Source organism: Schistocerca americana, chromosome 4 (assembly GCF_021461395.2).
Source record: "Schistocerca americana isolate TAMUIC-IGC-003095 chromosome 4, iqSchAmer2.1, whole genome shotgun sequence".
In the NCBI taxonomy this organism is placed as follows: domain Eukaryota; kingdom Metazoa; phylum Arthropoda; class Insecta; order Orthoptera; family Acrididae; genus Schistocerca; species Schistocerca americana.
Window position 1 is genome coordinate 313,544,612 of NC_060122.1, and position 12,526 is coordinate 313,557,137.

Here is a 12,526-nt window from a genome sequence, read left to right on the forward strand (position 1 = left end):
AATACTTCATGCAGGAAGCTCGCCTTACGAGTGGGCTAAGGCGCTGCAGTCATAGACTGTGCGGCTGGTCCCGGCGGAGGTTCGAGTCCTCCCTCGGGCATGGGTGTGTGTGTTTGTCCTTAGGATAATTTAGGTTAGGTAGTGTATAAGCTTAGGGACTGATGACCTTAGCAGTTAATTGACACACATTTTTCGAACAAGCTCGCCTTACACCAAAGCAACTAAATTCTAATTACAGAGCTGCAAAGAAGAAGTATGACTGTGAGGGGATGGCTTTTGGAAGAAAGTTGGAGTCATAACGTTTGTTATATTAATGGCGAAATACCTGCCAATTTGAATGCTATATGAATAAATGCACAAACTGAACTAATCCCATTCATCTGCGTGACATTTATAAATATATATACTCAAGTAAGCACAGAACTACGTTAAGTGTATAGAAAACATCTACAGATACGTTAAGACTAACAAATAGAATTCCAATTAACAGCCATAATCCAATGCTACAACAGCCCTTCCCTATATCTTCAGGCAAGAAGTAAAAAATGTGATAGACAGAAACTATTTGAATGTCACCCAAGCTATTAACTCTTTCTATTTATAACACATGAATAAACTAGTTTTCGAGATATCTCCGTGAAAGACGAAAGAAGGGTCCATAAAGCACCCAGAAAGGGAAGAGAAAACGAAACGAAAGTTCATGGGTTGGGAGTACATGTCATGTTTCAGTTTTTCAGTGATTACAAATCGAGTCAGATTTACAAAGTGCTTGAGAGTATGAGTGCACACTACTCAGTATGACGTTTCCTCGGCTCTGTCCTGGATTCATGCAATGATTCGGTTAGGAAGGGTGTCGTAACGACGCTGAATCCTCTCCCGAGCTGAGCTGGCAACAGTTATTGTAACTAGTACTTGATGCATTGGACATGGGCATTCAAACATATTTGGTGTTCAAGCTGGTTCCGCAAATGTTTTGCTGGGGAAAAATTTGGAGGTCTTGGTCGTAGCAGTGGTGCAGGGTACTTTCTGGAATTTATGTTTTCGTGATTTCCCTACATCGCTTCAGGTAAATGCGGGGATGGCACCTTTTATAAAGGGCATGGCCGACTTCTTTCTCGATCCTTCCGTAAACCAATGAGACCCATGACCTCCCCAAACAACCCAACCCCCAACCCAAAAGCCAACCGCTGCGCTTACCCTTCTTTTTTAATAAACTGTCACACACCCTCCATAATGTATTACCCAGTTATCTACTGTAATTGCTGGCGAATCAAATTTATTAATTAGTCTTATTACTGTTATAATTTATAGTTACCTACTTTACACCATTATTTATTACCCAAATACAACGTTTTACCTGTCAACAAGAAATTTCCCCGATCACCACTCCAAAAGAACTCAATAGTCTCTTTGATCTTACCAATCATCAGAGAGACTACTCTCTCATCCTATCTGCACTACTAATCTTTCCACATACACTTGACATGTGATCAATCTTTTACACATTGTTATGACCCAAAAAATAGCCACCTCACCTCTGTGTTCTTTACATTGGTCTATTAACATGCAGCCTGGTTTTTGCAATTTGTAACAAATTATTGTGCTCAGTGGCATTTCTGCAAGAATTTCAATGTAGCACCATCTTCTTCCCATGCTAGTTTTGGGATTACTTGATAAAATTTTGATGATTGTCTCCTAGTATTCCAAAACATAGTAAATCGAGACTCCAAACATTTAACAGTTACCACAAAGCATTATGTAATCAAAGTATACTGATATCCCACGTTTAAACAATCGGCAGCCTATTGTAGTTTTGGGAACCAACAATTATCGACTATCAGATATCTCCTAACCTGGTCCTTAGGAATGCTAAAATGGTGACTAGAACACAATGACGTCACTTTCATGTCATCTAAGAGAAATCTTATACGATAACATTACTGTGGACTTGTAAATAACAGTGGGAATCAAAGTTTTCTGCAGCCATGTCACAAACTGCAGATCACAAACACAATACATCACTAAGATACGAATAGACAGTTACACACCGTATTAAAACATGAAAAAAAATCTTCCGTCGTACACACTGTAAGTGTGCATTACCTCTGCATTTCCCATCTGGGACGCCACCATTTACACCATGAGGGCCAGGCCACCGCCAGAGCAGCAGCCACCAGCTGCTGCAGGCTACTGCCTCCAGACTCAGCCAGAGATGAAGTGGAAAAAATTATTCACAGCGGCCACAGTGCCTCCCAGCTGAGGTTCAAATGGCTCTGAGCACTATGGGACTCAACTGCTGAGGTCATTAGTCCCCTAGAACTTAGAACTAGTTAAACCTAACTAACCTAAGGACATCACAAACATCCATGCCCGAGGCAGGATTCGAACCTGCGACCGTAGCGGTCTTGCGGTTCCAGACTGCAGCGCCTTTAACCGCACGGCCACTTCGGCCGGCTCCCAGCTGAGGGCTACCACCATCTGTCATCTGTCACCACAAGATATCGTTATCCGAAGATGAGATGGGTCACGCCTTCCACTAATGTCTTGCTAGCCCACCTCTCTCCCCCTCCCACCAGGCTGTGAGAGCATCTAAAATGGATACTGATACTCTGAGAGCAATATAAAAAACCCTTAGTGAAATGTAATTTTATCAAAAGCATGTGGACACCTACCAGTGCACACTAATATGACATCAGTCTACCTGCTAAACTGCACGCCACATTTAAAAAGAAAATCGTGACTGCCGAGCTTCAGAGATGCATGAGTGATTTGTGATAGATTTTATCGTTTCTGTTTAGAGATATTGTAGAGTAATATCTTACTGCAAAGCAATAGTATCATTTTGACATTGCTTAGAGTAACGTCACTACATATAAGCACTCTAACACCATACATATATGTACAGGGCAGAAAAAACACTAAAACTGGTAAAAAGTACCCTCTGCCACGTACAGTGATCAGTGGGAAAAAATGTGGGTCAGAAAGTGGATTTAATACTCTGAGGTCTGCTTCATTTAACAATATTCCACACAGAATAGTGAAATATCTAAAGATATGGTTCGTTGTTCATCTTTCCCACATCATATTTGAATGTGGAATGACTTTAAATTGGATTAAGGCTACAATAGCGTACATCTAATCCACCTGACGCAGAAACTGGGAGGTAATTTCAGTATTAGGACAAAGCAGTTTCTACCCCAAAATATCATTATCCAAGATGGAGGCGATGACATCACCCAAGCCCAAGGCAGTTTCTACCCCAAAGTACAGTTATCCAAGATGGCGGCGATGACGTTATCAACTGACATCAGTTGATGACGTAATCCAAGATGGCGGCCATTACGACACCCAACCCCAAGGCATCACTAACCATGATAGCGGAAGAGTTTCACACAACCCTGCCATGCCACCTGCAATGCCCCCCTGATGGGAAGTACAAATCCATCAGGACAGTGTAACCACTACTAACCTAAGAAAATGGGGGGAAAGAAAGGGTACTTGGTCTACCTCCAATAACCTAACTCATCTGACCGCCACTTCATCCTAGAAACTGGTGGCAAGTTTGAATTTTGGTGAAAAGATAGGTCAGTTGGGCTACCTCTACTAAGCTAAGAAAATGACGTGAAAGAAAGGACACTTGGGCTATCTCCACTAACCTAAGTCATCCGACCGCCACCTCTTACTAGGAACTGGCGCCAAGTTTGAATTTTGGCGGTAAAGAAAGATCACTTGGGCTATCTCTACTAATGCCAGAAAATGGTGAGAAAGAAAGCTCACCTCCACTAATCTAAGTCACCTGACCGTCACCTCCTCCTAGTAGGGCTTGGTTGGGTAGAGGACTCGACCTATGCTGGACATAAGTCTTTGATTTGCATACACTATTTCTTTAAACAATTAGAGGCAGTTCTACCATCAAGTGTGGTCACCATGAGGTCTGGGTCTAGCACTCAGTACCACCACCAAAGGGTGCTGTCCTCCCTTCCGTCACGTAATCCAAGATGGCGGTCCGATGGTGGAGAGTAAGGGCCTCATAACAGGAAATTCATGAGTAAACTGTTTATGTATCAAAAAAAACAGTTTGTGGGGGTTGGATTTCTCTTGCTCATATTTCTCAGCTCTTTGGAAACATGTAGGTCTTGTAAGAAGGAATTACATGGAGCAAACATGATGCATAACCAAAAGTTCAGCACTGTACTCTAGGTGTCTTAACATAATGTCGGCACTTAACATGCTCCATGTCACATACCCACACACATCCCTTATTCAAAATAATTAAATCAGTACTTTTAACATGTATGGGGTGGTTTTCTTTTAATTCGCAGAATCCTATTGGTCGGTGAAATTGATGGAATACAGTTTAATCAAAAGATTGATAGCAAAAAACACATCCCGCCACTCGACACCCAGCGCTGCAGCCACCCCAGCTGCCGATGCATCCACTGCCACCAATGCCCCTAGCCCAGACCCCACATTGGCCGCGGCCATCACAGCATCGCTCTGGCATCCATGGGTCACCCTCCCTCAGGCTAGCGGGTTAGGGCTGCAACAAACACACCTGCCACCGCACTCCCAGTACGTAGCCGCCCGCATCTACTCTGCCATCATGTCCTTGCTGATCAAGTGAGCTACAGCACACACCCATGTCCACCACATCACAGAACTCCAAGGTGCGCTCACACTGATCTAATACTCGAAACGCCTCTGGGCGGTATGTGTGTATACCATTGCTGTTGCTATACCTGTGGATACTGGTGGCACAGTCCATGCCATAGAAACAAGTTCCAGAATAGCACACACTACTTTCCCCGTAGTGATCCTAATCGAACATACGATATGCGCCCAGCCGTGCGTACCTGCCCCAGTGTGACTGACACCTCGCCACGTAACTTCCACATGGCGACTTGCCATCTAAAAGGTTCTCAGTGTTATTCCGATGTCACATGGATTTGTAAAATAAGAGCCATGCGACCTCTTGGAAATTGTATAGTGTTCCAGAAATAGTTAACGCTCGATTTCCTGATGTCTCAGCTTGTATGCACGGAAATTATTGCCCTAACAAAATCTGTTTACGAAAAAAGCGTGAAATAACGATGAATTCAGTCCTCATGATGGCCCTAACGTGGTACACCTTCCATCATGTTCCACCCTTCGTGCTTTCAACATACACAAACGTTGTCACCACTATTTATAGACTCCTATATCTCAGCTCAAAGGACGTCTTGTGAATGAATGGGGGATTATTGTTGGGTCTTATCGAATTTACCCACCGAATTACTGAAGGCATTGGTGTGGAAGCACAACCACCTTTTCTTTTTCTTTCTGCAGATCAGACTTTCAGCAGCAAAAAACTATTTTACACAGATGGCCATATTGCACCAACAATAAAACCCTGCAATATGCCCTACATATCATCAAACATGGAAAGACTCTTACTCAACTACAATGTTGGCCCACTGCAGACAAGAGCTTGAATATTAGAACATGAAATCAACCTGCGACCCATCAGTATATCACTACGTACCCAATATATCATCAAATACAGAGAGACTCCTACTCAATTACACTGCTCTCCCACTGAGGACAGGAGTTTGAATATTATAACGTGAAACCAATCTCGTACCAAACAATATATGATCGCATACCGTTTTGATGCAGTAAACATGCAATTCGTATCCTCCACCAAACAAAGTCATATACCACGTATACCAGAAAGTCATATACCACAAAGACAGACAGCACAGTATGTTTACTCACGGCACTACATATATACTGTGAGACTGGGTGGGCATCCACCCCCAGTGCATGACCAGAGCACCCTCAGTCGATCGAAGTCATGGTCAGAACTGTTCTATAAATTCGGACTCGCTTCCCCTCGTCATAAACGCTTTACTGTTTCTGGTCCATACCTGACTGCTTGGTTGCTTTTTTCTACACCCATCTCCAGACTCAAGGATTATAAAAACATATCTATTTTCACATTGTTCACCATAATATTTTGACATTTTCACGGTATTTCTCGACATCAAGGATACAGCAGTAGCCTAACAATCGCTTGTGCAACGTAATTCCGAAGATATAGACTGCAAATTATTTCTCTACAAACCTGAAACATTTGCACTTATCCCGTCTGTGGAGACCTTTACGTGAGAACTCTAAACAAATAGAGTAAACTGATATTGCACTCTCGAATACTGATGTTGCTGATGTTAGAGATTCCAAATCATCCCCATAATGTAAAAAGTCAACTAAGGTGTTTCTCATGTCTAGAGAACTGGCAAACATGTCTTCCAAATTCTAAAAGCACACAACACAATCAATATTCTCCCAACTAAATAATGACGTGAAATGTGAAGAAGCAGTCAACTGAACAATTCGCATGAGCGGGAATAATGACCCATCGCAAATACCTGTCTATATCGAATATCGTCAGATTTCCATGTGATCACGAAAGCTGTCCAACACATACCAAGTATTAGTTCGCTATTCGTCGTCCGGAGGACAATCCATTTAAGACGTCTACATTCCTGCACTCCAACAGGTCTCTCCATTTGAAGGGCTTCTACCGTTAATGGGGAATGTGAATCATCCCCACATAGGTCACCAGCACTGGAAGCCAAGCATGCACAGGTAGAATCATCAACCTAGGAAACCGGTCACATATATATTTTATCCGTGTACTTACAACTAAATGTTACAATTGAGGTCTCAGTTGAACAACATTCAACAATGAGCGATGTATCGGAAATACACCTTGTTGATGGCTGTGGCTCTGGAAATAGAAATATTTGTACCATTCTTATGACTTGACATACTCCTCCCTTTGCTATCACAGTACTCAACATCAAATCCATACCTTTCTTACGACTCAACATAGTCATTCCCTGCTCCACATGTCGGAACACAAACACATACATTATAGGCCTGAGGTTCAAGGTGAACCTATCACACATCGTCTACTACTATGAAGTATAATACTTGAACAACAAATGATTCCACATGGTTCAAAATAATACCGACCGAAAATCAACCATGGGTGGTGAGTGCTACTACCGTGTATTAGAAAGAGAGACGTAATAGGCCAGATATTAAGAAAGCCTGATCCCAACAAAAGCTATACTGGATTTATAAATCAAGGTATGACACTACCTCTGAATGAGGTAATGACAAATACCGAGACGGTGATCGTAGGAACATGTATTATCAGACCAACATATAGCCCACGATGCATCTTCGTGATAAAATTACCGCATTTTGAAAGTGATTCGGCTAAGGAACGTGGTATGTAAGCGGTTTTTGCGACTCCCTCACACCGCCCCAGCTAGATAACTCTATAGTATTTGTAATGCATTCTGTGTCGATGCAGTTTCAGAGGGTCAGTGTTATATCCACTAGGCTATAGGCATTGGAAGATTGAGAAGGGTCACAAACAGTAATAGATGGTGTGATTATTGAGGTCGTAAGAAATGTACACAAGCTTTTCAGATCTCTAATGCCACGCTAGCCGCTAGGAATGCTGTCTGGGATTTGGAGGCAAGTCATTCCATTCAAGCACATACGTGCAATGGGTCCCTTAGTGATAACAACCACCAGTCAGTCACATTCCTGGCACTGTCACATCTCCAAACGATGCACCTTTCTCGAATCTATCTGCTACAGTAAAATTAGCGTGTCATTTTAGTTAGCCCCTATGTACACTGCAAATGCCTCCTCAGACTCTACGCTACCATCCATGCACCTTTGCGCAAGTGATCGTTCCAGTTTAAGTCGGAACTGAGTAGGGGTCAGAGGAAACTATATCTACCACCTCCTGCAATCCGTGCAGAAACAGGCGAAGTTGAGTTACTGTGACAGAACTGTGTTTTGACCATTTAATGGAAATGAGGCCATCTCTTGCAACATGAAGTAGAAGACAGTACGGGAACTGGGGGAAGGATGTGAATTTTGCTACTGCGTTGCGGTGCTTCTCCAAACTACATACAAATATTACAGATCCATGTCCATTCATGCATCGAGCACATGTGATGATCCTATTAATCCAACCAATCCCTACTAGGAGGAGATGGCGGTTGGGTGACTTAGGTTGATGGAGGTGAGCTTTCTTTCCTCCCATTTTCTTAGATTATTAGAGACAGCCAAAGTGACCTTTCTTTATCGCCCAAATTCACACTTGGCGCCAGTTCCTAGGATGAAGTGGCGGTCAGATGGCTTAGGTTAGTGGAGGTAGCCCAAGTGCCCTTTCTTTCCCACCATTTTCTTAGGTTATCAGAGGCTGCATTGTCCTTATGGAATTTGAGCTTCCCACCAGGTGGGGCATCGCAGGTGGCGTGGCAGGGAGATGTGGCACTTTCCCACCATATTGGATAACGGTACTTTGGGCCAGAAACTACCTTGGGGTTGGGTGACGTCATCGCCGCCATCTTGGATAACGGTAGTTTGGGTTAGAAACCGCTGTGTCGCAATACTAATTTCTACATGTAAACATTAAGTGTACTGTTCATTTTCTCCACATGTTATTTGAGAGTGGAGTGACTTTGATGTTGGGTTTAGGGTAGGGTAGCATATGTCTCTTACATGTAATGTGGTAACTTTTAGATAATTTCCTTAATAGGACGCGGTCTGAGTGTATTCAATACATTATCTTCTTTTCTTAAAATCTGGGAAAATTCATTACTTGTGGGACTAGTAACATTACGTTTTTTTCTTAATACCAGTGGGATAACAGTTTTATGGAAACGGTAGCGCTTTATGATGCTTCTTTTCTTAAGACCTATGGAATAACACGATTAGGATTTAGATACAATGTAACCATCCCATGTAAGAAGGTCCAAATAGGTTTTTCTTAATACTGTCGACAGAAAATCTATATCGACTAACGCCCCCCCCCCCCCCCTCAAAAAAAAAAAACAGAAACAAGAGCCATGACGACTTAATATAATTGCGTTTCAAACTTTTCCATGCATATTCAATACCTTAATTTTTAATGGCAAGAATATAGTGGAGGGCCGACTGATAGTTCTCCAGAGCACTGATCAGGTAAACCATGTTGCTGCACTATTAATTATACATTACTTAGCGTGGTACAACAGTTTCTTTCCGCGAGGTGGTAACACATGAGTTATTCGTTTTTTCGAAAGCACTATTCTAGAGTGGAATGAGTATCAAATTGAATGTGGGCTAGGGGATTGTATATCTTGTGCCACATGGGCTGTGCGTGCGTGTGTTCTTAGTACTAGTTAGTTTAGATCCACTTTAAGCTGCTTACTCCTCGGTATTTTACGATAGTTGTTGCTGTCCTTGACAATCGAATTGATCACAGATTGTAACCATTATAATACTGTAGCAAAACCGTTATGTATTAGGCGCAAGCACATTTCAATTCTTCATCTGAAGAACATACAATTTTTGGTGTAATTTATAGGAGCCAATACAAATAATTCTAACGATACAAGATGGTGGCACTTCCGGTCATGTATTCATGTCCTCACTTTCAGTCCGCATCTACATCTACATCTACATCAACATAGCTGCTCTGCAAATCACACTTAAGAGCGTGGCACAGGGTTCATAGAACCGCCTTCACACTAATTCTCTATTATTTCACTCTCCAACAGCGTGCGGAAAAAACGAACACATATATCGTTCTGTGCGAGCTCTGATTACCCTTATTTTATTATGATGATCGTTTCTCCATATATAGGTCGGCGGGCCGGCCGCGGTGGCCGTGCGGTTCTGGCGCTGCAGTCCGGAACCTCGGGACTGCTACGCACGCAGGTTCGAATCCTGCCTCGGGCATGGGTGTGTGTGATGTCCTTAGGTTGGTTAGGTTTAAGTAGTTCTAAGTTCTAGGGGACTTATGACCTAAGATGTTGAGTCCCATAGTGCTCAGAGCCATTTGAACCATTTTTTTTAGGTCGGCGACAACAAAATATTTTTGTATTCGGAGGAGAAAGTTGGTGATTGAAATTTCGTGAAAAAATCCGGTTGCAAGGAAAAACGCCTTCGTTTTAATGATTTCAGCTTAATCCTATCCGGTAAGGATCCCATACCATGCAGCCGTACCCCAAAAGAGGGCGGGCAAGCGGAGTGTAGGCAGGCTTTTTAATAGATCTGTTGCATCTTCTAGATTTTGCACCATTAAAAGGCACATTCTCTATGTGTACTTTCCAATTTAAGTTGTTTCATAATTGTAATTCCTAGATATTTATCTGAATTTACGGCCTTGAGATTTGATTGATTTATCGTGTAACGGAAGTTTAACGGATTCCTTTTGGACTCATATGGATTACGTCACACCTTTCATTGTTTTGAGTCAATTGCCAATTTTCGCAACATAAAGATATCTTATCTAGATCCTTTTGCAATTTGTTTTGATCTTCTGATGACTTTACTAGCCGACAAAAGAAACATCATTTGAAAACAACTTAAGACGGCTGCTTAGATTATCTCCTAAATCACCTATATAGATAATGCAAGCGTAGAACCTATAACATTGTCTTGGGAAACGACAGCAATTTCCTATCTTTTAACCGACCGGTGTGGCCGAGCGGTTCTAGGTGCTACAGTCTGGAACCGGGCGACCGCTGCGGTCGCAGGTTCGAATCCTGCCTCGGACATGGACGTGTGTGATGTCCTTAGGTTTAAGTAGTTCTAAGTTCTAGGGGACTGATGACCACAGAAGTTAAGTCCCATAGTGCTCAGAGCCATGTGAACCATGTGTGAACCTATCTTTTACTAGATGACTTTCCGTTCATTACTAAGAATTGCAACCTCTCCGACAGGAAATCAGAAATCTAATCACATAAACGAGACCATATTGCGTAAGCAGGCAATTTGATGACAAGCCGCTTGTGAGGTACGGTGTCAAATGCATTCTGGATATCTAAAAATACGAACTCAATTTGAAATCCCTTCTCGATAGCACTCAAACTTCGTGTGAGTAAAGACCCACATGTGCTTCACAAGAACGATCTCGCCGAAATTCGTGTTGACTATGTGTCAATAGACCGTTCTCTTCGGGTTAATCGATTATAATCAAACACAATATATGTTTCATAGTGCTGCTGCATATCGACATTAATGCTATGGGCCTGTAATTTAGTGGATTACTCCTAGTGTCTTTCTTGAGTATTGTTGTGGCCTGTGCAGCTTTCCAGTTTTAGGGAATGGATCTTTCGCCGAGCGAACGGTTGTATACGGTTGTTAACTATGGAGCTGTTGCATCAACATACTCTGAAAGAAAACGAATTTATATAAAATTTTGACCGTAAGATAAACCTTTATTAAGTGATGTAAGTTGTTTCACTGCTGCACCAGTGAGCGTGAAGCTGTATTTAAGATAGCTCAAATCAAAACCGTGGTGCACTCTACTTTCACCACAGTACCAGTGTTTCAGTGTACGCAAATGTTGGCTTTGACAGCTACCACTGAGTGTTTATGGGAGTTTTTTGTGGTAGACATTTGGAAAATGAGAGCTAGCTGGGGAATCTGCAGCACAGTTAGATGGTAAAGAATGCAACTGAAACCTGGTAGAATGTCCAGTAACAAAGCAAATATATTTGTACAAAAACTTTTTTAATTTGTAAATACATTTTACACATAGAATATGAAAAAAATGTGAATACGAAAGGAGATGCCGAAAATCTGCTATTATATTATATTAAGTCATCAAATATTGGTGTGCTTGATGATGGATTTAATCGTGTTTACTACGTCAGTGAATATACAACAAATCTGTTTATAAATCTCTACTTGCATTTGGACGAGTTTAAAAAAGAGTGATTATATTATGTCAACATGTGGTGGACTGGACAATGCGTGTAGACTTTGAGAAGGAAAATCATTGCATTGAATAGACTACAGCTGACCCCTATTGAAGAAATTACACGTTTAAGTGCAACTGATGTAGAGAACTTTGACACAAAGGACAACTATAAACTGCTACTTAAACAAGTACAGGTTATTGCTAATGAACAGGCAAGGCATACTTTAAACACAGTAGAACTGACAGACAATGTCACAATTTGCCCACAGCGATAAAACATCATTTTAAAATTAAAATTGTAGAGCCGTCACAAGTCACATGTAACTTTATTCTTTATTATACACGTTTCACTCGACCAACGAGTGGCCACTCGTTACAAACACCGGGTGTTGTATAGACCGCCGTCATAGATATTTAATTTCCAAAGACGCTAGCGTTGTTCGAGTGAAACATGTAAAACAAAGATAAAGTCAGATGTGACTTGTGGTGGTTCAATATTTTAATTTCTAATGATCGCTGTTGCCCTGCAGGCAAGTGCCTGCGCTAGCTAAACATCGTTTTATTGCCGGCAAAGAAATCACCATAAACTGCTACTGTGCCCACAAATATTGTTCTTCCACAGGTCTTAAGGGAAAGAAAAGGAAACTTCTACTGTTTCCACAAACACTGTTATCCCATAAACTTTAAAAAAGTTAGACAGTGTATCGAATAGCTTAGAAAGATCCCTGTTAAAGAAATTATTATGACGTTGCTTCAGTGCAGTTA